Below are 27,505 nucleotides of genomic sequence, written 5' to 3'. Positions count from 1 at the left end.
AAGTTTGTTGTATTTTCCTAATTAAAAAGTAAATATTCAACAATTTATGCATCACCAATACTAAAATATTATTTTCTATAAAGTTCAAGTGTCATTTACATATAGAATTATTAAGTTTTAACCACGAATCAGATATGCATGAACATATTTTATTTCTTTTATACAGAAAAGGTTTAATAAATAAATAAATTGAAAATTTTATTTGTTTTTTCATAATGAAAATACATCTAGCATTTACACATTATCATTGTAAATAAATATAATTATTATAGAATTTACTTGGTAACTATAAGCATATTAAATATATTTAATAAATCCATAAAAAAATTTCCACTCTTAGAAATATATTTTCTTAGAATGTTTTCACTTGAGAATAATAAAAACATAACTCGAAATGTTCGTGAAAAAATTCAGAATTGAACGTTTGTTAAATGAAAATTCTTTAACGCAAATTTTATTATATTTTTGTATAGAAATCTGAAATATTTTCACTATATTTTTAAGATTTTCATCATTTATTTTACGAGAGAATCCCAATAATCTGGATGATATAAAAACTGATTCTAATAAATTTCTTTAAATATTCAGCAAATTCTTAGCAGAAGTGTAAGGTCCCATTTATTGATATGTTTCGAAGAAAAATAATTTCTAAAATAGTTTTTGCAAATATTAAATATATTATATCTGTATGTGCTGTTTAATATACAAGAGATTGACTATGGCTTTAAAATATTTTTCTCTGAAAATAGTGCACGAAATTTATCAAAGAGTCGTTAAAATATGATTTCTTCTATTGAAGATACTTGTAAGTTTTTGCAGTTGCGGGAAATTGTTTAATCGATCAAATAATAATGCTAGATTCATTGGGATTAGACGAAATACAGCCTGATATTATTTTAATCCAGCATTACCATTTGATTAATTTATAATTTTGAGCTTAGTTTACTGTGTAATTAGATGAAATCTTTGTGAAGGAGGATAAAAACTATTTCAAATGGCAGTCTAATTTTGGCGTTTCCAATATAATTTTTAAAACATAAATAAATTTGAAAATAATTTTAAAGTAATGACTTACTTGTAACCATCAAAGCTAATTAATTTTTAAAACATCTTTGAAGAAATCTTATGGTTCTGTATCAATAATACACTAGTTGTGAACAGAAGTGATGGACTGGATGCTTCATTTGATGCTGAAATTTATAAACAGTTTAAAAATTAATCTATAATTAAGCTGTTATCTTACTTGATCTAATACTGTGTAAGGAGCATTATAAGGTATTGTATTGATTGTATTTAAAAAGTGGTGTTGATATGTGTATGTATATACTCTAAATAACAAAGATAAGATATTCCGTTTCTTAAACTATTTTTATATTTAGCCAAAAAGAAGTACTTTGCAACAAAAATATTATTTCATTTGTAGTTTTCAGTATGAGTTATTTTCTTAACTACACTGAATGATACAAATAAAGAATGTGTACAGATAGGTGGATAAGGATACATATTAGGTTGTGTTTTATAGGGGAAACTGTTTTTTTAATTATACTCTTCCAAACAAATTATTTGTTTGAAGGTAATTGTAATTGAATTCCAAATATGCATTAAACAGATTTGGATATTTATTATATCAGATTTTAATATCCAGATTACTGTGATTCTTCGAATATTTTATACAAATTGTCTCATTTGATTACATGAATTTCTGCTCTCTAATTATTCATTCGAAAATTACTCTAAATAGCACTTATCTTTAGTGGTAACATTTTCACCAATAATAATTTTCATTCTGAAAAGATCCAAAATTAGTTAAAGATTATTCAGAATTACAGTAAATTTTTAATTCTTGCAATGCTATAATCAATAAGCTTTCCTATAAATATTAAGTACAATTTATATTGGAAGCTCTTGCTTGCCCATGACATTGAGTCTGTTTTTTGGATGTATCTGAGCTATTTTATAATTTTTGATCTCTATGGCATTTTTAATGACTAGTTTGATCAGATTTACATTTTCAATTGTTCTTGTAATGTTCATATTTAGTAGAATAACACTTCTGTCTGAAACTTCTTACAAAAACTGCAAATAGTTTACTACATTAACTTTTATTTAAAATTCTTCTTGTAATAATTGAACTGAAATAGCACCTCTCCACAATAATATTCGTGACGTTTTATTATGTTATTTTTAAAACTAAAACTTTTCTTACAAATTTCATATTATAAAAAAGGCTTCTTAGAATAAAAAACTTTCAACCTAAAAATTCTTTTTATAATGTGTAATTTGTAAGAAAAAATTATATATTCTTATAATTTACAAATTATTTAAAATAAGCATTTTATACATATTGTATACTTCATAGCTGAAAGTCGTATCTCTCGTCGATGAAGATTTTATAATATAAACCTTCCAAATATTACCCTGTAATTTCTTTTAAGATATTTTTTAATTGCTTCATTAAAGCATTTTTCTTCCTATAAAATTCTTCTGACACATACTACACACAGGATCACTCTCTCCACTACATGCTAATAAATGATTTTTTAAAGTATGAATCAAAACAATTTCTTTTTTCCATTTTTAGTGAAATTGTTTTTTGTAATATCAAATATCAGCATAAATGCAATATTTTTTCAGCACAATTCATAAATACACATTTTATTAATCACTGTACTTTAGTCTTCCAAACATGATTTATCTCCTATAAAAAAAAAACAAACAAACATTTAACATGGAATAAAATTGTCTTTTAAATCCAATAATTTTATTTAAATTTTAAAATTAAAATAAATATGATAGTATCTAATAGCTTATTATTCATGAAACACTTAAATATAATACAGGTATTCATCATATAACACAGTAGTTACGTTCAAAAAAAGTGCAGTGATATGTGAATCCATGCTACATGAAACAAAGGACTAATGCAAAACATATGATTATGTTCCAGAAGTTAGCAAAAGTATATTATTCTTTTCATTACTCAGAGAAATATATTTATTAAAGCAATCAATAATTTATTTCCAATCAATAATTAATTAACAATCACAATTAAAAGTGCTGTATTAGAAGTCAATATTAACTTTAGTTAAACAAAAGAATTTTCTTTTTACAAAGTATTGTTGTCATCTCAGCTTTTTTATTGATCTTGATCAGAAGTATTGGCTCAGAATTCCATCCTGAAAGCATCGGTCAGCACTGCACTAGCTATCTTTGCCGCTAACTATGACATAGGTATGGATTTCAACCATGTATGCCTCACACTTAGCTCTTCCAGCAACTCTTTCTGAAACATCTAGAGCAAATTGAAATTTATAAGGCTGCCCACAAAAGTACTGCCATTAACTTTCATAATGTAGACTCTTTCATCACATCACAGAAGTCATTCTTCAAACTGTAAACTTACTCTCCTCTCTCCTTTTTAAGTCATTCCCTCTTTTTCACACATATATGGTAATCCCTCATTGTTTCAACAGCTGTGGGATTAGTCAGCCTGTGGATGCCCATTCACAGGTGAAAACGTCAGTACTTTCTAATTTTTTGATGGTTATTTGGTTCTTTGTAGCTTTGTATCAAGTTTATCCAATTCTTTGAATAGTTGTATCTTATTTGAATACAAAAAAAAATAATCAAATAACAAAGTTTACATTTAAAAATTGTGAAACTTTGTAAAGAGGACTTTCAAAATCATGTTAGAGCAAAACTGGAAGTCGTGTTCTAAGAGGATATCCCCGATATTCAAACCATGTTGTAGCAGTGCCATGTTGTATGAGGATACCTGTACATTATTATATTTAGAAGAATTATTCTTATTACCCATTGTATTGTATGACATATAATTATCTTTATTATAAGAAAATATTGTTAGATTATAATGAATAATAATAAACATTTTTTTTTTATTACTGTATTAAATGAAATATGAACTTAATGAAGATGTAAATATTCTGGTTTTCAAAATTTTTACATATAAAACCAAACCCAATAAATATTACTAATCGAATAATACAACCAGATTCTTATTTGACCATAATATGACTAATTAATTAATTAATAAATAAGTTATTAAACATCTTATTTTATGTAACACAAAGTAAGAATGATTTAAATAATACTAACAGTAGTAACAATCTATAAAGAAAGTTCAATTTTATTCTTATTAATATTATTTTAGAAAAATTTTAAATAGGATAAGTCCATGAATACTTAAATATATTCATTAATTTATAAATAAAAACTATTTATTGTAAATCAAATCAAAAATTTTATATATTAAATTTAAGTTTGAAATGAGTTACGAGAAGCAAACTTTAACTTCAGGTGGCTGACAGTTAAGGCATCAGCCTACCGCTCGAGGATCTTGAATTTAAATAGTCAAAAAACCCCAAAAATTTTTCATGGGCAGTCTGTCCCAAATACATCATTCACTACCTCCATTGTGGGGCTGGCTGGACCAAAGACAACTATAAAAGTATGTCCTCTTGCCCACAAAACAGGAAGGGATAAAAAAATAAAAACAACAAGAACACTAATGTTAACTACTTAAATTCATTTTAGAATGTTTAAGAAATTACTAATTACCTGTAAAAGTTTAGAGTCTATTTTGCTATTGTCAAACTTCAAACTAATTTTTCTCATACTTGGTCTGTTGTATAAAAAAAAAACTGTATTCTGAATTTAGTTTTGGATCCTGATTGAAGATAATGTTGCTGCTCCATCCTGATCCTTTATTAATATATCCTAAAATAATTGTGATTAAAAGCATTATTAAATGAATTTAATTAAAATAGTTTATTACTTTACATTTGTAGAAAATTATAATATGAAGCATTTTCTATGTTATCTAAAATAAGATTTTTTTTACTGTAAATGAAAATCATATTGAAATTATTACAAAGATTGCTTTTAGCCCTTGGTATAATTAAATTAAATATCTACTAATGTGAGATAGATAATAATAAGGGCTTACCACACCAGTGATAATAAGCACAACGCTCAGGAATCAATGTAGATCCTTAATTAAACACAAAGGGGTTCACAGTAAAAAACAACTAAATGAGTATGAGTAATCAACATAAATAACCAAAATGCATTTTGGACTATTGGAAATAGTCCCTCTTCATTTGGTATTAATATAAAAATGTTATTATATTTAAACTATACAAAACAAATGAACCACTATAATGGTATGAGCAGTACACATTAAATGAGTGCAAAGGAGACAGGCATAAAACAGCTTCATAATATTACAAGGTGACTTGATGTAAAGGGTAGTAATACAAACAGTTAAAAATTAGCAAAATACTAGATTAACAGTTATGGAATAATGTTATACAAACAAATTATACATACATACCACAACAGTAAAACAATAGAGTTTAGGTGGCATTACTACAGGGTGCAGAGTGGTCACAAAGGACATGTGGTACAAGCAATGTAACTGGTGACTAACATACAATACAATTACAGTTTTAGTTTGGATTCAACAAATAATTCTAAATTGTATGAGCAATAATATTTAATATCAACAAGTGGTCTATAAGCAATGGGTGTTTTATGGGTTTTGATCCTTATGTTAAACTTGGGAATACAATGACCATAATTAGTGATGAACTTACTGATACTGCATCATGACAATGCAAGATCACACATTGCCAAGGTAACCTTAGAAAAAATAAGAGAATTGCAGTGGGAAGTTTTCTCTCATCTGCCATATTATCTGTATTTGGCATCCTCAGATTATTATTTGTTTAGATCTTTACAGAATTATTTAGATAGAAAAGACTTTGGTTGAATTGATGAAGTCAAAAATGCTATTGTAAAATGTATTGCCTCAAAATCTGAGGACTTTTTCAGAAGCAGAATTGAGAAATCAGTAGAAAGATGACAACTAGTGATACAACAAAATAGATCATATATAATTCATTAATTGTTTGTATTTGTAAGTTAAATAAAATGTTTAACATGAACATGAAAAATGCAGACTTATTACTCAATCCAATAGACATTGTTAATTTATTAGATTGTAGAATTTCATTGGATGGCAATTATTTTATATAAATAAACTTGAAGACAGTCTGTCCAAAAGGAACTACCGCTTTGTGTTCCAGACTACAAACTTTTTGAAATCTACATTTACCAGTGATATTCTCCAGTAGATATAAAGCCCAAACATCCCCAGATGGTAAGGATGGACAGAAAGAAGACATCTGTAATTTCACCAGTTCTGATTTCTAAATTTTGTAATTTTAATTGGATATTTTTTTCGTGTTTTTTAAAGGACTTTTTAATTTTGACAGCCAAGCAGCCTACAAAGAAAGGTCGGTCATCAAAAAAGTTTGTAGTCTGGAACACAAAGTGAATAAATGGTAGTTCCTTTTGAACAGACTGTCTTCAAATTTATTTATATAGATATATTAGATGTCCATTCAAGGACATTCAAACATTGTATACATTGCCAATGAAGGGAGAATTTTTTTTCTTTCTACAGAAGGCATTTTTTATGAAAGTCTATTGCTTCAATGATTCCAAAATCCATTAAATACATGTGTATATTCACAATAGAATGCATACATAGCTTTAGCCATTAATAAAGCTTTTTTTTTCATCAGATCACATGATTTTCAGAATCTCTAACTCAAGATGGTGAATTTTTCATAGAACTAGCCATTAGTCTTCTAAACAAAATTCACAGATAATTCTTATTGAAGCATTTAAGCTTCTTTTGTATATTATTTTCAGGTATTGCTTTGAATGTAGTTTCATTATGTTTTCATTAAGTACATGCCAACTGACAGTTTTTTTGAAATAGCTTAAATTACTAAGTAATAACTCGTAACATTAATGTATTTGTAACCAAATAAGTGAAATTATATAAGATAATGTCATAATTTTATTTGAGAACTAAAAAAAAAAAAAAAAATTCAATTCAAAAAAGTTTGGATAATTCAAAGTCATGTTTTCTTGGTCCTTTGAGTTTCAAAATAACAAGGTTTTACCATATGATGACTTGCCTTTAGCAGAACTATAGCAGGTTTGGTACCAGCACAATGATGCACCACCTCATTCCAAGACAAATGGACATCATTGGCTGGCAGAGCAGTTTGGTAACTGCTGGATAGGATAGAACAGCCCTATTCCATAGCCACGACATTCCCTAGACTTGATCCTTCTGGATTTTTTCCAGTGGAATCAACTAAAAGCCTTGGTGTATGATGCATACCTATCAGTATTGCATGATGTTAGCAAACTGAGAGATGCATATAAGCGACCTGTGAAACGATGATACCAGAAATGCTATATGACCAGAAACATCAACATCTTTTATATTTGCCATGATTATTTTTCAACACATTTCCTAAAGCTAAATCTTTTCTATAAATTTCAGAAATGTTGTCTTTATCCTTCAGTCAGAGATTATTTGTATATTACAATAAATCATTTTAAATTGATTCACTTTAATTTGATTTTAGAATCAGAACAAGCACATCAGTGCAATGCTGAAAAGATCACTTTTTCCCCTGGATAGATGTTTAAGTAGACATCATGAATACACTGCCAATTAAGTAATATTATACTAGAGTAACATAATGCAATGATATTATTAATACAAATTATATAATATTGACTTCCATCAAAATCTAATATTATGCATAATACAGTTCAAAAATGATTACATCAGAACATAAAATAATAAAGAGCACTGTATAGCAATTATTATCGTAAATTGATAGTAAGAGTAAATTAAATAAATTTATATATTAGCCACAAATTTAAATAAGAAAGATCTGCTATTCTAATTTTACTTTTGTTTTATATTGTAAAAATACCTTTGTTTCTTCCAACTTTATTGAAAACAAATTATGATTTTGGAAGATGTGTCTCTGCAGTGAGAACATTATTTCCTTGACAGTGAAATACTGTATTGTCCTGATGAAATTAGGATAAATTTTGTGAATCAGTAATAAAATGATTGTAGTAAAGTTCTCTGCCATTTACAAAATTAATCTCTCCGAATCGCTGAAAAAATAAAAATATTGATTATAAAATTTTCAAGTCGGATTATAATTATTATTTATTTATTTTTAATTACTTTAAATTGTTATAACAAATGAATTATATGCTTTTTTACAAGATGATTTTAAAAACTTTTAAAATTCTATACGAAAACTTTCAGTTATAATCAGAAGACTTACAGAATCAACTGAGGCATTGATTTATAGCAAAATGCAAATTTATGTTTAATAATTATTTTAGCTTAAAGTGAGCACCATTGATGATATGACAGACATTCCACCTTAATTCGATTTCTTGCCAAACTTAAAGCAGCATATCTGTGTTGCTTCAATAACTGAGACAGTGATTCATGTTTTTAGCCCAGTAAGATTTTCAGGCAAGGGTGGAATAAACATTAGATTGTTGATGAAATTCCAGAATAAAAATCAAGAGGTCTCAAACTTGGGGAATAAAGTTTCTATAATATCAATCCTGCTCGACCAATCCACCAACTGAAGAAATCTCAGACATCTGTGGGTATTAATGGAGTAGCCTGCCATCTTGCCAAAAGTGCATTAATCCTTTTGTCTCATTGTTGCTTAACTATGAAACAAGAAAATTTTCTAGCACATCAACACACAATACTGTAGATGGTTCTCTTGTAAAAGCAGGACCATACACTTTATCTTCACTATGAGTATAAAACACATTCACTTTTGGACTGGTATGAATCTGTTTCACAGTTGCTTGTAGATTTTCAAAGTCTCAAATCCTGCAGTTGTGGATATTAACTACCATTGAGATGAAATGTCAACTCACCACTGAATACAATGTATTGTCATACTCATTATGATATATTTTTGCAAATGTGAGACAAGCTTGGTGTATGTTGCTATAAATTAATGTCTCAACAAATTTTAAAAGTCTTCTGATTAAAATTCTATAAGCTTACAAAGTAGTATATGTCCTTTTTTAATCACCCTGTATTTTTATACAAGTAATCCTTGTATAATACAGTACTTGTACATGGTTTTGATATAAGATTTTATATGAAATCTCCTAATAAATAATAAAAGCAATGGGGTCGGTTAATACGACATTAAAAAATTAATCAATTCTAAGAAATTTTTAATTTAAAAAATCTCGAGAATTACAAGTGAAAACACTCTTTAATTCCGACTTCGACAGACTTGAAACAAGAGAAAGACCAGTAAACTATTCTCAGTGATTCTTACTTTATTATATCCATATATATTTCGCTTTACACAGCCTCTTCAGTGGATATCATCCTGTTGCATTGCCAGTACTTTTATAATTCATCAAACAATCCCAGCATGCATCAATGCATACGCCGGTATTTAAATTTATACAATTTGCATGTTGTTTTATACAATAATGTTCTATAATACGTCGTTTTTCGCGATTTTTTACTTTATACAGTATTTTAATATTATTTCTGTCAATAATACAATTCTTTATGCTGCAGTGCTGTTGCCACGGGGATTCTATTCTGTTTAATCTAATTGCCGCCTCATGTTCTTTCAGCCTCACTTCCAGTTTTCTTCCTGTTTCTTCCTGTTTCTCCAACATAGTATTTCCGTTCTGTGCATGTACACATTAATTCATATACAACTTCAGCCATCTCAGTATTTTTTAAAAAGGAACCTTTTAAAAAAATACCTATTAAATGATTATCCGCAGCAGCTTATACATAAGTGGCATAGTATGTTTATTAATAATAGATATAACGTTAAGAATAAAAAACTAGAAAATTTATATATCAAAATACCATATATTTCAAATTTTTATGAAAAATATAAACTGTATATTAAAGAATTATTTTCTGTTAACTTAGTAGGCGAACAACGAAATAAGTTAAATAAAGGTATTTGTCTGATTAATAAAGCAAAGGAGATACAACCAAAAAACGTTTTGGAGATGGCTGAAGTTGTATATGAATTAATGTGTACATGCACAGAACGGAAATACTATGTTGGAGAAACAGGAAGAAAACAGGAAGAAAACTGGAAGTGAGGCTGAAAGAACATAAGGCGGCAATTAGATTAAACAGAATAGAATCCCCGTGGCAACAGCACTGCAGCATAAAGAATTGTATTATTGACAGAAATAATATTAAAATACTGTATAAAGTAAAAAATCGCGAAAAACGACGTATTATAGAACATTATTGTATAAAACAACATGCAAATTGTATAAATTTAAATACCGGCGTATGCATTGATGCATGCTGGGATTGTTTGATGAATTATAAAAGTACTGGCAATGCAACAGGATGATATCCACTGAAGAGGCTGTGTAAAGCGAAATATATATGGATATAATAAAGTAAGAATCACTGAGAATAGTTTACTGGTCTTTCTCTTGTTTCAAGTCTGTCGAAGTCGGAATTAAAGAGTGTTTTCACTTGTAATTCTCGAGATTTTTTAAATTAAAAATTTCTTAGAATTGATTAATTTTTTAATGAAATCTCCTGTTTATCTTATTCTAGTAAGTGTTTTTTTCAGTTACTACAACATACGTTTGTGCATTTTCCCCTATACATTGAAAGCTTTTTAAGTAAAAAACTTTAGAAAATTTGTTAGAAAATTTAAAAAACTGTTCTGTGCTAATAAGTATGCAATTTTATATACTGGAAATTTCTTTGGCATTTTATGTACCAAAACTGCTTACAGTTTTCTTTTTCAGCTGTGCTCTTGAAAATAGCATTTAATTAGTTAATAAGTGTGGACAAGTTAGTTAAAGTCATAAGTATAAATCCCGAGCAATCGAAATCATATATCCTGATGAGTAGCAGGTATAATTAATTTTTATAATTGTAAAATTTGCATAATTGTGTATTAATATCAAAAATAATTTTTTATGATAATGGCTCACAAAATCTCATTTTACTGTAAAATTAAATGTATTTAAAATTAGTTTTAAATTTGACTTCGTATATCAAACTTTGTATTTTGTAGTTTAAAATGTTAAATATCTATTGAAATTCTCTACGTACTACAAATACTGGAACATGTACAATGAAGTTCAGCTTTTATTAACTTAAGAAATGAAATACTGAGCTGATAACACAGATCTGCAAGTAAAAAACTGCATAGGATTTTTTTACATTTTCTTATAGATTTCAACTTGGTAAAAATGAAAAAAAAATACCAAAAAATTCCATCTCATCAATTTTTTTTGTTACACTCAAGTTTTTGTACTTAGTGTAAAATTCCTAGTTCACTTAAAATTTAGTATTCTTTCTTTTATTTAAAAAATGGCCTTAAAATGAAGACTTCTCACATTAATTCTATCAATTATAGCTGGATTTGGCAATAAATAAATAAAAATATTTTAATGATTGAAGAGAGTAGTGATAGGGGGAGGTGGGTTAAGTAGTTTTAGCGTTAGGAGGAAGGTCGCATGCTCATGTAGAAACAGGTTAAAAGTTAATAGTGGGTAATATTACTAGTGAGGTTGAGCATGTTTCGACATGTTATCTGGGATACTAAAAATAAATATAAGCATCCTGCTGTTGGATTAGATCATGTTTCAACAAGCTAAATAAGTTCAGTATCTTGCTGGCCATCTAATGCCACACTCAGTGCTTATATCCAGCATTCAAATGCCGCTGTTCTTGTATTTTTATTTCTGGAATATGACTTGCAGAGGTTGTGTAATTTCTTTCAACAGCTTCTGTTATGTTTGGGCTCCGCATAAAGTATGCAGAAGATGCGAGGAAGTTCTTCGTTTGTGGTTTAAGGGTAAGAAAACCTCATTTCGTTTTGGCATTCCTATGATATAATGTGAACAGAAAAATCACACAACCGATTGCTACTTCTGTTCGGTAGATGTTAAAGGATTTAATACTAAAAATAAAAAGAAAATATTTTACCCTAACCTTGACTCAGCTATTTGTACAGTGTCTCATGGTTCTGAAATACCAGTTCCACAGCCACCTTCTAATGAAGATGACATCCTGAGTGAGTCAAAAGACTCAGACACTTTAGCTTCCCAGTATGAATCTAGCTCAGATTTTTCTGTTGACAAAGGACCTCAACTTTTTTCTCCAAGTAAACTCAACGACCTAGTAAGAGACTTGGGTCTTTCAAAAGATGCAGCCAAATTGCTAGGATCAGGGCTAAAAAACAAAAACCTGCTATCATCTGGGACCTCATTTTCGTGGTACGGGCATCAAGAGAGAGAATTTACTCAGTTTTTCTCCAAAGAGGGAAATCTGGTTTATTGAAATGATGTTCATGGGATCATGAAGTGCATTGAAATAGAATATCATTCATCATTGTGCATATTCATTGATTCTTCTAAAACTAGCCTCGCAGCAGTCTTGCTGTATAATGGAAATGTATTTGCATCTCTTTCTATGGAACACTCAGTTCATATGGGAAAAAACTATACTGACTTGGCTACGATTGTTGAGAAAATCAAATATCAAGAGCATCAATGGATGGTTTGTGGAGATTTCAAAATACTAACCATGTTTGGGTCAGCAGGGAGGTTGTACAAAATATCCTTGCTTTCTTTGTTTATGGAATAGTAGAGACAGCTGCACTGGACAAAACTGACTGGCCACCACGAGACAGTTTAACCCAGGCGAGAAAAATGTTATCAATACAACATGATTCCCCCTGAAAAAGTGTTAATACCACCTCTTCATAGTAAATTGGGGCTCGTAAAGCAGTTTGTCAAATCACTGCCAAGAGATGGGATTGTTTCAGATATCTGTGTTCCAAGTTCCTGAAACTGTCTGAAGCCAAGTTAAAAGAGGGAGTTTTCACTGGCCCTGCTTTTTATCTGATCCCCTCTTTTTGGAAACAATGGGAGAAAAGGAAAAAGAAGCATGGGACTCTTTCAAGAATGTAGTAAATAAGTTTTTGGGGAATACTAAGGACCCTGACTACAAAACCATTGTACAACATATTCTGGCAGCATATGAAGCTCATGATGCAAGATGAGCTAAAAAATTCATTTCTTACACTCCCATATTGACTATTTTCTTAAAAACTTGGGAGTCTACAGTGAAGAAAAGGGTGAAAGATTTCACCAGGATGTCTGTGATATCAAAAGATGTTATCAAGGAAAATGGGATGTCAAATATATTAGCTGACTACTGTTGGATGCTCAATCGAGAAACCAGAGAAGGAAATTGGAAATGAGTTCGGAGAAGCATCAAAGAGAAGAAGAAAAAGTTTCATACGAAAAAAGAGTAGACCTAAAATTGTGTATAAATATCAGAAACAATTTTTTGATTAGTCGTAAGAAAATATAAAATATCCCATGCAGCTGGAAAAAATTTTTTTTGCAGACCTGTTGTAATATGTATTAAAATCATTCCCATGTAAACAAATGGATTTCAGTATTTATCTAATATTATCCATCACAAATGAAACAGACAAAAACTAAATCTGAGGTTCAGTATATTCAGATTAAATTAATAACCAGGTTTCAGCTAAAAAATGCTACTTTAAGCAAAGTTTGTGCTTACCTTTTGTATAGTCTTATCATCAGTAATATTGGTCCCTTCTTGTATATTTGCACAAGTTTCACAATTATCTCTGAAAGTAGGAACATATTGAGATTCTGTTTTATAAATCTTCATCCTATAATAAGCGAAGAAGATTCAAGTACAACAAATGTTAACAAAAATAAAATAAACTAAGGATATATTACAAATAAATCTAAAAGGCTTGTCAAGGCTGTATAAATAATCAAAAGTAATCTGTACAGTCATTTGATACTGGAAACACATCAGATTTCTCTTTGATGATAACCATACTTTATTTTTCTAGTATCATTTTTCTAAACATATAGCTTAATAGTATGTGATTATTATTAATGCAATTACTTGGTTTAAAAATGAATTACATTTAAATGAATAAAATGCTTATTACTAAATCCTGGATATCTATACACATGCATGCTTATCCATTAAATGCATGATATTGGAACTTTGATATAAACACAGTTTGAATCCAAGTAGGTCAAATTAAGGTTATCCAATCTTATTTTACGTATATTTCTAAAAAAACAGGTAAAATATGATTTTTACTGCATATTTTGCAGTTTTGACCATATTGTATTTGGAATTAAGGAAGTGCTTTAAACACTTTACAACTTATTTGCATAAATACAAATGCTAGTTTTTCAAATGATCTACAGTCCCCTTTTGTTATCTCATATTGCATTTCTTTTGCACCAGAACAGTTTATGTGAGAAACATCATTCTGCTTTTCAATTACAGATCATCTGTAATTGAAAAGCAGAATGATGTTTACAGGACACGAGCAACTTTAAGCAATATTTGCATAGATTTAACCTTGGGGACAATCCACAATGCGATTGTGGTATTCAGGAGGACCAAACACCACTTCACTTAGTTTTTTGCTGCAATAGGTACAATCACATTAGGGATAGTTTAATGAGAGCTGCTATTCTTGAAGGGTACAACTGACCTTGTGATCCACACAAACTCATTCACACACTTACAATGTTCCATCATCTACTCACATTTATATCCCTTAGTGGGGCTCTTGAGAGCACTCACTCCAGGGGCACAGATGGCAATTAGCTTTTCCTTGCTTTGTTTCAACTGTCAGCATTTAGCTGCTTTTTAACTTTGTATTTTAATTCTTTTTTTCTGTCTTCTTTTTCATTCTAAATTCAGTTAGTCCTAATTGTAAATTAGATTAGGAACTCTTGGTTTGGTTATGATAGGTTCGGTTAAATTAGATTAGGGTTTGTTAGCTTTAGTCCTCTGGTTAGGTTCATCTTAGGTTACAGTAGGTTAGTTTAGTTAGTGAGTAAGTTAATGTTTAAAAATGAAATGAAATAAAAAAGAAAAAGTTGGGATCTTGCCCATTTGTGTCTGTTAGTCTGTTCATCTTGTCTAGTTTGTCATTGTGTTCATTTCCTTTTTTGCGCTGTCTGTCTAGCTGTTAACTAGTATTAAGATTTGCAATCACGTTCAGTTTTATTCGTATTAAGTAGATATAAGTCTTCTACTAACAGCCACTTGGCACTAACTTCTACACTTAGCTATTCATGGCAACACTCAATTATTGGTGTTCACTACACTTGGATTTTCTTTTAGACCCTTTGGGGGACTACGGCCTTGCAGCATAAAAACTGCATGCTAAAATCAAACATAAGGGTACTGTAACCATATGTACTCCATTCAGAGGGATCCTACCATTCTCTATCATCTATCTTCTCTCCCTCCTTCTTCCCTTACCATCTTTTCTGCTGGCTAAACACTTCATGTATGGCCGATGTCTTTCTTGTATGTATGTATGCATGTGTATGGAATTTACTTTCATTACATTTTAAAATTAATTTAACTTTGGTTAAACATAACTGTATTTGATATATCATAATAGGATGTCTACACTAATGACACTAGTATTTTTACATGTATAAGAGCATATTAAAAAAAAAAAAACAAAGGCCTAAAAACAAGAATAAGAAATAAATGTATATAAAACCTGGAACAAGAAAATGACTTTTCATATACAAATTCAAAATAACTAATCAATATGATTTAACATTATAATACCAAGATGTTGAAAAGATAACACAATTGTTGACAACAAGATAGCTGAGAGATTAAGACAGTATTTTCAACTTTTTTTTTAAACAGTGGCAACTCCAACTTGATAATTTTATATTGCACTACCCTTACTTCTTTTTAAATGTAATTATTGCTTTTTTTGGTATTTTTAGTAATGCACATTATGATAAATTGTTATGGCACTGCTCAGCACTATATTTCATGGCACCCTGGTTGAAAACACTGAGTTAAAGTGTCAGCCTACCACTTTAGGGCCCTGGAAATGAATCTGGACTGGTTAAAACATTCTAGAAATTTTTCAAGGTCTGGTCTGTCCCAGATGTGTCAGGTCCATTCTCCACTCTAGCACTCCATTGTGAAATTGACTGAACCCATTAATGGCTTGATAAAAATACTATTTCTATCCTGTGGACCCTCTCAGTGCTCCCAGGGTAAAAATAGTATATAAAAAAGAAATAATACATAATTTTCAGTTTTATAGGAGCCACAAATATTATAAGATTTTAATTAATCGTATAATGAATGTATTGATTTTGTAATTTATGTAATATATATATGAATTTAACTTCATACAATTTTATAGTTAAATAGACTATGCTGTATTAAACAGAAACAGTAAAGATAGAAATCCTTGTTTCTAAATTTAATTTATACTGATACTTTTTGTAACAACTTATATTTAAAATTATGGCCTCTGAAGTTAATCAGTTTGAAAGAAAAATACAAAATAAACAGTTTACTTCTTTTATCAGACTATTAAGTCTAGTTAAGTTAATTACCAAACAATTTGCCAGGAGGAGGGCTGCCAGGCTATCAACGCTTGATAATTATAAATAAATAATTTAATTAAATTAATTTTAGAATATTTTGAAAGAAAATATTGGCCCGAAATAGGACTTGAACCTGCACCTCCTGGTTACCATGCAGACACATTCTAGTTATGCTCTCTGGACCTCCATCCGATCTTCACTTCCAGACTAAGTAAATAATCAATTAATTTAAATATAACTGTAACAGAATCTGACTGTTTGTTTGGTATTTGATGTAATTATCAAGTTAGATGTATTTATTATTGAAAAAATTTATAACAGTCAAATTTTCTCCTTTCTTAATGCTGCAATTCCTTCTAAAAATTTTGCAGTAGATAAAACAAATTTTATTAATATGTCTAAATGAATTTATATTATATCTCATTAACTTTACAACACAAATTTAATAATTAATGATATGGTAAACATACAACCAAAATGTGTAATTTTATTAGTTCTTTACTCACCAATAATTCTTTCACTTCTACAATATTCAATTTATTAAGCCAAACGATCGCCGTAATTAGTATCAATACATCGAGTTTCTGGAAGTTGATATATTCAATTTATCTTGAACTTCAACGTTTCTGTTATAATCAATATCAAATTCTGAATTTAACTCCTGAGTATAATTAGTAGGATTATTATCCCAAAAAGATTCTTTCTTTATGAATATATTTTCACCTTTATCAAGATCTAGAATAAGAAATTTATAATATAGAATGCAGTCTTAATATTTCACAATCCATATCTAAAATCTATCAATAAACAGAATAATAAACAATTATATGTCTGGTTAAGCTCAGGTCAAATGATAAACACTGATAGTAGCAGGCTATTTTCAATTACACTGAAATTAATTGATAATTGACAAGTAAACTTTAGTAGAAAACTGTTTACTTAATTAATTCCCATGTAATTTTAAAATATAGTAGTTTAATTATCATTTAGAAATAACTAATTAAATTTATGTATTATTATTATTATTATTGTTATTAAAATATTTAACTTTAAACTGTACAGCATATAATCAGTCTTGTTAAGAAAATATAGCTAAATAAATTAATGAAAAATAAAACAGACATAATTTTTATGCAAACATTATTCATTTATGATCAATTGTCAATCTCTATTTATCTAAAAAGAGAAATTGACTATTAAACCAAATATATATAGTACTAAGTATTTTATTACTGTATAATAAATATATAATTAATAAATTTTATTTGTAAATAGATATTCATAAAATATTAAGTTAGATGTATGTTAACGTAACTGCCAAGTTTTGTAGCAATTCGTCAAATGGTCCTAGAGTGTATAGCAAACAAACAAACAAACATCCTCATTTATAGATATAGATGAAATAATTGATTGACATTGTATTATTCATTGTTCATTATTCATAAGACAAACTGTTTTGAGTTTAAATTTTATCCTCTAAAACCTCTGAGGATCCAACACCCACAGCATAATTACATTTATCTATTTATAAAATAAAATAAAGAACATGATGCACATAAAAACTAGCATTAGAAAGCAATGTATTATATGTTGATATTACAATTAATTATCTACATTATTTTCAGTCTGCAACAAGAATGATTAAACAAACAAATTTGATTTATTAAATCCTCATTTTGAATTAATATTAACAATTAGAAATTAAATTTAATTTTTTGAATAATTTAGAAAATTCTAAAACAAGATTGACTTAAAATAGGATTGGAATGCAAAACTAACTTATTTACTAAGTTTATGTATCATTATGATACCTGCAATTCCATCCAATCTCCTTTTTCAGGTTATATTATATATCAGGTGTGGGCAAAAAACAGCAGCGCTTGTGCAGCTCCGGAAAAAAACAGCAGCGCTTGCGGTTTAATCACATGACATGGGTGAAATTAACCTGAACACGTAGAAATGGTTTGGTAGAATCCATTTCATACGCTGTAACTTCGAATACATGCTTTTGTTGTCATTAGATTACTGCATTCCCTGAACTTTTGAATCATACCACGTATATACATAGGCTGTTTTTTTTCCAAGCTCCAATGGTCCATAAAAAAAAGACAAGTGTAAACAATAAAATGAATTTATTACCAAAAGTTAGGTACAAACATGGTTACTTTTTGACATAATCACCGTGAAGATTGAGGCATTTGTCATATCTGTAATAAGCTTTTCCATCCCTTGTCGTAGAATGTTGCCGCCGATGACTTGAGATGGGCCCTAACGTTTTTTTGAAGATTGTCATTAGTCTAGAATCTCTGCCCCCCTAGCCACTTTTCTTGTTTAGGAATGAGGTGGAAGTTGATCGGGCACTAAATTGAGGCTATACGCTGGGTGTTTAAAAGTGGTGAAGATGTCCACCTTTCAAACTTCTTACAGAGCTTAAAACTTTATGTTAATGTAGTGAAGACGGTGTGTTACGTCTTTACTGCATCTGGTAAGGTGTGTCCTAGGTATATGGTAGGTTAGTTTAGTTAGTGAGTAAGTTAAAGCAAGTTAATGTTTAAAAAAAAATTAAATAAAAAAGAAAATAAATAAATAAAAATTTGGGGTCTTGCCTGTTTGTCACTGTCAGTCTGTTTGTCTCGTCTAGTTTGTCATTGTGTTTGTTTCCTTTTTGCGCTGTCTCTCTAGCTGTTAAGTAGTATTAAGACTCGCAATCGCATTCAGTTTTATTAGTATTAAGTAGATATAAGTCTTCCTACTAACAGCCACTTGGCACTAACTTCTACACTTAGCTATTTGTGGCAGCACTCAATTATTGGTGTTCGCTACACTCAGGTTTTCTTTTAGTCCCTTTAGGGGACTATGGCCTTGCAGCATAAAAACTGCATAGTAAATACAAATGTATTTTGCATATTCAATACAAGCCTATACTATTTTGCTTTTTAAGAAACTTGTATATCTAAATGTCAATCTGTTTAGTTGACACTGGCCCTGTGAGCAGAGTTTGCCTTTCATTACTTTATAATTTATAATTCTTCTTATCAACATTTCTAAACTGAAGATATATATTAATAACACACCAACCTTTACCTTCACCCACAGTTCAAATAATCAAAATATTTTCAACGTCTTGAAGGCCATCTTCAGTGTTTTCTAGATGGATTACTTAAAAAAGTATTGCATTTGGAATGAACATTATATTGTAATTTCAAATGTAGAACATTCCACAAACGAAAAACTTCTTTAAAAATTTTAAGACCAGATCTCATGACCAAATGTTTATTTGGAGACAGCATAATGTAGTGAAAGAATAATTATTCCAAAAATTTAAACAATGCAGTCCCAATAAAAGCATCCCCACTAAATAGCGGAAAAGGTAATCTTCTGAATCTTCCCAACAAAACAATCCCAACAGAATGTATAAATAAAGAATTATCTCTGAAAATACATGTCATTGACATTAATAACTTGCTTGATAGGCCATATTATTATTAATTGTAATGTATAAATATATCAAATATCCACATAAATAATATACACTTAAACATAAAAGTAATTTGACTTATTTTGATTACTATATTATTTATTCAACATTTCTAACACAAAACGAACATACTATCATACTTAAAAATGGAAGATGCACATATTTAACTGTGGAAAGCTTCAACTTCCAGTCAAGAGTTTCTGACCACTTTTCTTGTTCCATTCCTTTTACGTAAGACAAGAACACAACAGTATCTATCTGATTGTAAAGGTGAAATTTAGACATTTCAATTTTTTTTCTATAAACAATTGGAAAAATTGTTATAGAACGTTCAATGTGGGTTTATAAGTAACCAAAAAGCATTTCATTGGAATTAGACACCGTCAGCAATATCTGACAATATAAAACTTTCAAAAGAACACATTCATTTGTTGTTGCTCTATCACTTCAGAAATGGCCACAATGCAACAAAGGCTTACAGTCTCATCTGGAAAAAATTTGTTAAAGCTTTGCAGATGAGATTGTGAACCTTTTATGGGTAAACAAAGGTCAACTATTTGTTGCAATTGTCAGAGGCCCAATAGTGCAGGAAAAGGTGATGATCTGAGTTTGTTTGACATCATTGTGATAGAGCTGCTTCCAACCAACATCACTGTCATGAAAGAACTCTACTATGACCAACCAGATCATTTGAACACCAAGATCAAAGAACTTCATCCAAGAATTGAAGTCCAATACCACCAAAAATTGTTGGTGTACCAACACCAACACCAATGTACCAACACAGAGCAAAGATGACATTAGAAAAGCTGGCCAGTCTGGGCTGGAAGGTTCTGCCTTATCCACCTTACAACCCAGACTTAGCACCAACTGACTACAATCTATTTCATACCCTGACAAACCATATTGCCAATATACAGTTTAATGACAATATCTGACACTCAAAACTTCTTCAAAGCTAAACCCTATTCATTCTATGGGTAGGCAAGCAATGGTCCCAAAATGGGTACTACTATCCTCCTGTGGGCAGTGAGTAAATCTAGAGAGGTAAAAACAAGCAAGTGGGTGGCAAGAGGATGCTGGAGGCAGAGTACTGAATGGTAACTATAGGCAAAGGTTGAAGGTCACTGACAACCTTTTCATTTCCTCTGTTAAAACAAGTAAGAAGAAAAATTTCATTTAATGGTTTCCAGATGTTGAAAACAATGTACAATAAGAACACAAAGTGTAAGGTTCATATAAAAGTTTTCCTAAGAATATTTCCAAGCCTTTCTCATACAAAAAAAATGGGTTAAGTGGCATTGGATATAACTTTATGGAACCAAGGAGTGGTGGCTTGAAAAAGTTTGGGAATCACTGGCTCGTGAGATTGGAAGTTTGCAGCAAAGGTGGCAAGATGTGATTGATATTGATGGTGATTACCCACCAGGCTGAATTGTAATTGTTGTCGAATTAATTGTCAATAAACTATTTTTTTTAAATATGTAAATTTTACCTTTACAACACTACACATATGCCACCTTATAAAATGCAGCCGTGTTTATTCGGTACGAACGTTTTCGGTCGTGTTAAACGACCTTCTTCAGGAAAATATCCAAAAAAGAAAAAGAAAAAATCGAACACATCAAAAATTTGCAAAAGCGAACAAACTTTGGAACGTTTTTAAAAATATTCTAAAGAGAATTGCATGCGCCATCTCTACATCGATGCGTATTAAATAACACATTACATGAGAACAAGATAAAAATAAAAATAAAGATAAATAACAGACAATGAAAAATAATATGCTCCTTGGAGACATTAAAAGTAAAGTACAAACATAAACTATGGTGCAAGCCGAACGGCGCACAAAACATCGGGAAGGAGAGGAGCTGTGCAGAGACAATAACTACGGTTTCTGTCCTTGCGTAGGCGTCCACATATCCGCTTTTCTGACGTTTACATGTCGCCTGAGCGCCAGGCTGCAGATATTTTACTAGCCTCTCTGAAGTTGATAGATTGTCCTTTCTGGCTTGCTTTGCAGATATGCCAAGCTTCTGTATACCGGAGGTGCTTTATGTTGCGAACTGCTTGTACTAATCTTGCTTGTGCCCATTCAGCTTGGACTTCTTGGGGATCTGCCAGGACGTAAGTCGCCAACGCTGTGCATAGTTGTTCGCTTCTTATATTTCTCTGATGTTCTGCCAGCCTTACGATGTTACGCAAGGACAGAAACCGTAGTTATTGTCTCTGCACAGCTCCTCTCCTTCCCGATGTTTTGTGCGCCGTTCGGCTTGCACCATAGTTTATGTTTGTACTTTACTTTTAATGTCTCCAAGGAGCATATTATTTTTCATTGTCTGTTATTTATCTTTATTTTTATTTTTATCTTGTTCTCATGTAATGTGTTATTTAATACGCATCGATGTAGAGATGGCGCATGCAATTCTCTTTAGAATATTTTTAAAAACGTTCCAAAGTTTGTTCGCTTTTGCAAATTTTCGATGTGTTCGATTTTTTCTTTTTCTTCTTTTGGATATTAGGTTGGGGAAAAAGAAATCCATTATTTTATGTTTATTTTAAGACTTTATTTAACGTGGTTCGGATTGTCCGATTTAGGTCAAATATGCACCGTTTTGTTTTATAATTTGTTGACATTTTAAAGGTAACTTCATAATGCCTCTCTCATAGAAGCCCTGGTCCCTATTGGCAAAAAACTCAACTAAGCGATTTTCGTGATCTTCTCTTGACGCCAATTTTTTATCACTAAGGAAGTTTTGCAATGATAAAAAAAGATGGTAATTGCTTGGTGCCAGGTCCGCACTATAAGGTGGATGCATCAAAACTTCCCAACTAAGCTCCCAGAGTTTCTGGCAAGTCCCTATAGACGTGTGTGACGTGGCGTTGTCCTGATGAAAAACAACACTTCTCCTGTTGGCCAATTCTGGCCGCTTCTGATCAATTGCTAGCTTCCAATGGTTTAATTGTTGACAGTAGAGGTCCGAATTTAATGTTTGACCATATGGAAGCAGCTCATAGTAGATGATTCCTTTACAGTCCCACCAAATGCACAGCAAATCCTTCCTGGCCATTATTCCTGGTTTGGCCACCATTTTGAGCCGCTTCACTGCGCTTTGACCACGCTCGTTTTCACACAATATTGTCATATGTGACTCATTTCTCATCCCCAGTCACCATCCATTTAAGAAATGGGTCGATTTTGTTCCATTTGGCCAAGGCTTTGCAGATGAAAATTCGATCCATCATGTTTTTTGCGTCAATTCGTGTGGCACCCAAACATCAAGCTTCTTTTTGAATCCAGCTTTAAGCAGATAGTTTAAAACTGTTTTGTGGTCAATCTTTAGCTCCTGGGTGATGCTACAACTGCTAACATGCTTGCCCATTTCAATCATTTCCATGATTCTATTGACATTTTTAATGACGGGCCTACCTATGCGAGGTGCATCTTTAACATCGAAATTACCAGAATAGAATCGACGAAACTAAAATTGTGCATAATTGGCTGTGACAGTATCGGGACCATAAACATCATTCACAATTTCAGCTGCCTGGATTGCATTTTCGCCTTCATCAAAGCAAAATTGTAAAACATACCAAATTTTCTCTTTGGTAACTTCCATCTTTTACACCTTATAACTCACAACTAAATCGACCAATCAAAAAACTGTAACAGAATTTTTTTTAGTATAAAATGTCACTTTTCCAGTGAGCACAAGTCTGAACTTGTTTGATCAATACTTTACGAGATATATATCACTACAGCCATCTAGCAACAAAATAATGGATATTCTTTTCCCCAACCTAATATTTCCTGTAAGAAGGTCGTTTAACATAACCAAAAACGTTCGTACCGAATAAACACGGCTGCATTTTATAAGGTGGCATATGTGTAGGGTTTTAATACGATATGCAGTCTACGACGAGTTTTACTCTTACAATCTGATGTAGTTTCTGTTCTCCAATGATATTATTGTAGTGATAAATCCTGATACGAATAAAGTGATTTTCTTTGTTATTTTGACCTATCACAATTATTATTTGCATTAAATTACATGATCCTTTCAAAGTGGATTAAGGCTAAAAAGAACTATATGATTATAATTATTTTAATAAAATAAATGAATTAGAAAAAAACTTTTAAAATTATATACTCTGTTTAATAGTAAACAGATATTTTTTAAGTTAGTAAATTAAATCAGCTGATTTTCTTGCAACATTAGCACAATCTGTGAGAGTGGTACTTGGAGTACAGTTGAACCTCATTTACACATTTCTCAATTGTATATGTTTGCAATTGTGTTTTCTGCATGGTACTTTCTTCATTACAAAACACTTCAGTTACATGTTTTCATTTATGTGTCATATTTTTTGTTATCCTACTGCATTTTTTTCCTCATTTATGCATTATTTATTTTGAAATGGAAATTTTTAAGTGATGATTAAAAAAACTGAAAAAGCAGATGTAAAAAGCAAAATAAATATTATGTAATATTGTCACGTGATATGTATTTCATTGGTCCAATGAATTTTCTGTTTAGCAAATTGTTCTGCTAGTCCAACACATTAAAAATTTTTGCTTTCCACATTTTGTAGTGTGAATCAATTTTGAAAAATGAATAAAAGTTGCTTTCTGGTTTCTTATTCATTACATATACAAGCTAATCTTTAGAGTAACATTTCATTCTTTTATTTGACTGGAGTTTTGTCAGAAGGAAACACTTGATGTCACAAACTGTAGCAGACAACTCCATCAAAACAAAACTTGATCAATTTTCTAAAAATACATAGTTAATTACATACTGTTTTCTTTTTAATGTGTTGAAATATATTATAACTATAGTAAATTCAAACTTCTTTATGAATTTACATATACAAATGTAAAAATTCAGTGTTAATGTGTGCAGCAATGTAGTTTTGTGATAACTACATTCACTTTGAAAAGAATTCAAAAGATGTTTCACTCTCATGCTTTTCTCATATTTTTCTCAGTTATCTTGATAAACATAAATGCGGTTCAACTATACTTTTAATCTTCTTTATCCGCACAGTAACAAGATTTTTTAAAAAATTATTGAAAAAATATTAATGCTGAAATAGAGGTACATCAGTGTATTGAAAATAAAATTCCTTTATGTATTTGAAAGACCAAAAACTTCTTTAAAGTCATCCAACTCTGGAGAATGACAATTTTTTAATGTAAATTTTAATATAAAATTAATTAGCCTAAATAAATAAGTTGTGGAAGTGAAAAATAAAAAATTAGATTTATAGAAGGTTTGGAGAAAAATTAGTAAAAATAGAACAGCTGTAGTTTGAATTGAAGACACATTGGAGTCAATATGGAAAAACTGTAATTTGTGGCCATTAAAAATATATTTCAAGTGTAGCTTGTGTTACTAAATTTGGTACAATTGAAGATCTGAATGACACTGTTGGGATTTTAACAGAACTGTAGACTATATCCATAGAAGCAGAAAAAGTCAAAGGTATCATACCTCTATATCAGCGATTCTCAACCTTCTTAGCTCTGCGACCCCCCCAAATGTAAATACAAATAAAATTAATATTTCACAACCCACACCCAAAGGAATAATAACAGTAAGCCTTACTATTACTAATTAAATTTTGACTGTAATTATAAATGTAAACAAATGCAACCATCACATTAATTTCTTTTCTTTACATGTGTACTTATTGTAAGTAAAATGTTTATAAGTTTATAATAAATGATTTTTTCTCATAAAATGATTTCATTATTGTTTTGCGACCCCTCCCTTTAATATCACCGTGACCCCCAAGGGGGTTACGACCCCCAGGTTGAGAAACGCTGTTCTATATGGTCTCCTATATAACCTATATACCTTTGTGAGATAAAGCTTCCTAAAATCAACCTTCCAGAGTATGATCAGGAGTGATGCTGTGCACTCTGCTCAAACTATCATGTTTAACTATTCAGTCCACGTGACTATACTGACTTTGAGCAACTCACTCGATTGTGGAGTACTCAATGTTATACAGTTTCAGGAGGTGAGGGCTTTTCCACACCCGTGTACCGAGGTGCAAGCAATAAAGGTCACCAAAGCACAACTACACAGGGACCAACACAGAACCCAGAGAACAGGCAGTATTACCAATTCAATATAAAATCTATTTTCAGTTAGAAGTTAATACATTTATTATTTATTCTATAGACACCCGGTGCCACACACAAACACGACGTCCACAACTGCCACCACTGGGGTTCCACACTTAGAAGCAAATATCATGTAAAGAGTTGCATGTAGAAGTACTGTTCCTTTGACATTTTTGCTCCGACAGACACAGTCTACAAGTTTGTTAAGCTCCCAACGGTGTCATTCAGATCCGCAATCGCCATCTTACCCAAAATTTTCTCTCCCCCATTGTATTTTTGTTCCAATGGCATAACGTAACTGTTCCATAGAGGGAAGCTTGAAGTCTTCACACAGTTTTTGGGTGGTTACCAAGGGAAAAGGTGGAGATTTAAACTAAGGTTGACAAGTATAACTTATCAATCTAAATCTCCATGTTTCAATGTAAATTAGTTTATTTCGACTTACTTTCAATATCCTGAAGATTTTCGCATTGAAACATATCTCAAATTCTTTAAACATAATAAAATTTTCATTGGATGAGTTAGAATTGACGTAGACTTACTTCCATTGATACTTCACAGCTCTGAAACCAAGATAAATACAGGTTAAGCTTTTTATATTCTGTAAAAGAGGGAATAAAAATACAGGACTTACACATTTTTTAATTTTGTTTTCGAAGGATGAAACAACGATCGTTATCTTCTGAGCTGTAAACGTAAAGTAATCGATAACAGCATACTACAGCGATGAACAGACGACAATTCGTCTGTTCAGAATTACAGGAACCGCAACGCCATTTTCGTTGCACATTTTTATTATTATTATTTATTTAAAAGTAAATATTTACATCCATAAATTTTATATTAATAACGTATAACATAAAAGAAATATTTATATTATAAAATTTTAATGTAAATCGTAAAAATTAACAAGCTCGAGTATTTGATCGGCCGTCTGGCTGAGCGGTTATGGTGCTATCCTACCACTCTGGGGAACCGAGCCGGATCGTATAACACATGGCATTTCACGGAAGTGGTCTGTCCGGATATGTTAAGGTCCCGTCTTTCATCGTTCGGTCGCATTATTTGGGCCTTAACCGAACTCATAATTAGATTGCTAACAAGCCCCTCTTAGGTCCCGTAGGGAACTAAAGAAAAAACTAATAAAAATATTTGGTATCCGTCCTTCATCCTAAAACTCATGGTGTTAACTATGTGACCGATGAAGTACAAACTTTACGATGACGAGTTGTGTTCGTGTTCTGATCTTCAAGAATTTTTCACAAAGACCAGATAATAAGAAAATATCTCGGAATCCTACCTAAAACTAGAATTATGGATCCTTAGAGTGGCAATTAGGGGCTTGCACACTGATCTTATTCTTAACTTTAAGCTTTTTCACTTGACTAATTGCAAATTTTCTATTTTACGGAATGAAGATGTTGGAGTGGTTCCGCAGGAGGTTCCGACAGAGGAAGACGGTGGCGCCGGAGAGAGGGGGTTCCTCGGCCGGCTCCGATGGCGCGGAACGAGTCTGTCAGACTCTTTTTGCAGCCGAAGAGACGTTG

The 27,505-nt window shown here is 30.8% G+C and overlaps 1 long non-coding RNA gene across 1 annotated transcript; it reads right to left on the bottom strand.

Annotated features, from left to right (window-relative positions):
* Positions 1-385: 385 nt before the first annotated feature.
* On the bottom strand, positions 386-26,731 carry LOC136971114 (uncharacterized). The gene is made up of 7 exons (XR_010880099.1): positions 26,593-26,731; positions 26,404-26,521; positions 16,854-17,082; positions 13,496-13,565; positions 7,827-8,016; positions 4,579-4,737; positions 386-2,698 (listed from the first exon to the last, which is right to left on the bottom strand). It is a non-coding gene; the product is annotated as an uncharacterized lncRNA (long non-coding RNA).
* Positions 26,732-27,505: the final 774 nt, after the last annotated feature.

This window comes from Centruroides vittatus, unplaced genomic scaffold (genome assembly GCF_030686945.1).
Source record: "Centruroides vittatus isolate TY-2023 unplaced genomic scaffold, ASM3068694v2 contig_2328, whole genome shotgun sequence".
Lineage (NCBI taxonomy): Eukaryota > Metazoa > Arthropoda > Arachnida > Scorpiones > Buthidae > Centruroides > Centruroides vittatus.
Note: the sequence above shows the minus strand (reverse complement) of the source record. Positions and strands in the feature narration are given on the sequence as shown.